The following is a 2219-nucleotide window of genomic DNA, read 5'->3' as shown; positions in this document are numbered from 1 at the left end:
TGTCCTAGGAAACAATCTTTCTCACTACCACTTTGAAACTTAATCAACTATCTTGTGGCTGTGGAGTATTTTTCCTACCACCTCATTCAAATATAACAATATTTTAGTCTTAGAGCCAAGTCAGAAGACAAGGCAGTTTCGTTTCCCTTTCCTTGAAATTTAAGGTGGTTTTTGTTTGTTTCTTAGTTTATTTGTTTTTGTTTCTGTTTTTTGTTTGTTTGTTTGGTTGGTTGGTTGAAGGTGTTTTTTGGTTTTGTTTTGACAGTTTATGAGACTAGGAATACCCAAGCCATGTCAAGCCAATTATTTTTGGTTTTGTTTTTCCAGAATTTGCTACCCTAACTCGGAGAAACATGAAATTCAGAAATGGCTCTCAGGTATTGAGAGCAGAGTCCCTTCTCTTGCTCACCCTCTTATGACAGCCTCAAACCTAACCTGGTGCTGAGAAACAGGATTCCTCAGAGGTAGAGATAGTGGAGGAGGAAAGTCATCCATTCTTTTTTGCTCCTTTATCTTAGCTTGGCTAGTGTATACCACAGCTGTGGAATTGTCTCTAGGAGTGGTAAGCATGCTCAGATCACACATATACACGCACACACACACACACACACACACACACACACACACACACGGCTCTCTCTCTCTCTCTCTTCATGACTGGACAAGGAATCAGACACAGCAAATGTGGAAATGTGCAGCAAAAGGGAATAAATACAATTGTCACCGCAGGGGGACAATAAAATGGAGAATGCTTGGAAATCAGAGATAACTGGGGATGTGCTGGGTAAAGGAGACTATGAAGTCCTGGCTTCTGGGACCTGTTCCGAAGTTGATAATACACATATCTGAACAATTCTGATCATCAGCCCTCCCCTACCTGCCCCACCCAGGTTCTTCCAGGGCTGCTGGCTACTACGCAGGATCTTGGCAGCATGATAAAAGTCCTGAAAACTGTGGTCCCTAGAGGCTACTAGAAACTTGTGATTGAACCTCATCAGGTTATTTGCCTGCTAAACAGAATGATTGTCGTTATCCCTATGATTATATAAGACTCAGAGTCGGCGTTCGCTGAGCTCCCAACCTCGCCGCAACCCCAGCCGTAGCTGCCGCTGCTCCCGCCGTCACCGCCTCCGAGAACATCTTGGCAAGTCCGCCAGGGATGTCTTCACCAAGGGCTACGGCTTTGGCTTAATAAAACTTGATTTGAAAACGAAGTCCGAGAATGGATTGGAATTTACCAGCTCAGGTTCCGCCAACACGGAAACCACCAAAGTGAACGGGAGTCTGGAAACCAAGTCCAGATGGACTGAGTACGGACTGACATTCACGGAGAAGTGGAAACAGACAGCACCCTGGGCACCGAGATCACTGCGGAGGACCAGCTTGCTCGTGGGCTGAAGCCGACCTTTGATTCATCTTTCTCACCTAACACTGGGAAAAAATGCTAAAATCAAGACAGGGTACAAGAGGGGCTGTGACGTGGACTTTGACATCGCTGGGCCCTCCATCCTGGGTGCTCTGGTGCTTGGCTATGAAGGCTGGCTGGCTGGCTATCAGATGAATTTTGAGACCTCGAAGTTCTGAGTGACCCAGAGCAACTTTGCAGTTGGTTACAAGACGGACGAATTCCAGCTTCATACTAACGTGAACGACGGGACAGAGTTCGGTGGCTCCATTTACCAGAAGGTGAATAAGAAGTTGGAGACTGCTGTCAATCTCGCCTGGACCGCAGGAAACAGTAACACTCGCTTTGGAATAGCCGCCAAGTACCAGGTCGACCCTGATGCCTGCTTTTCGGCCAAAGTGAACAACTCCAGCCTGATTGGCTTAGGGTACACTCAGACCCTAAAACCAGGCATCAAACTGACGCTGTCGGCCCTGCTGGAGGGCAAGAACGTCAATGCGGGCGGCCACAAGCTGGGTTTAGGACTGGAGTTTCAAGCATAAATGAACATCGTACAATCGTTAATTCTAAACTATTTTGCGGCATAGCTACCTTCAGAATTTAGTGTACCTTTTAATGTTATATGTTGGGGATGCGAGAGCTGATAAAGACCACATTAGACCTCCAGACTAAGGAGGGCTCGGCTTTAAGGTGTTTACTATTTCAGATGTACAGCAGAGCCCCATTCCAGGAAGGGCCCTTTTAGCTGTAGGCATGGGTGGGGGAGGAGCCCTTTAGAGATGCCAGGCTGCAAGTGGAAGCTGGGAACGTGTGG

The 2219-nt window shown here is 47.1% G+C and overlaps 1 pseudogene across 1 annotated transcript; it reads left to right on the top strand.

The window, feature by feature from the left end:
* Positions 1–353: 353 nt before the first annotated feature.
* Positions 354–1986, top strand: LOC308428012 (non-selective voltage-gated ion channel VDAC1-like; annotated as a pseudogene). The gene is made up of 2 exons: positions 354–377; positions 1051–1986. The product of its transcript is annotated as a non-selective voltage-gated ion channel VDAC1-like (transcript).
* The last annotated feature ends 233 nt before the right edge of the window (positions 1987–2219 follow it).

This window comes from Micromys minutus (assembly GCF_963924665.1).
Source record: "Micromys minutus genome assembly, chromosome: 12".
In the NCBI taxonomy this organism is placed as follows: domain Eukaryota; kingdom Metazoa; phylum Chordata; class Mammalia; order Rodentia; family Muridae; genus Micromys; species Micromys minutus.
The sequence above is the reverse complement of the archived record's forward strand: the minus strand, read 5'-3'. Positions and strand labels throughout refer to the sequence as shown.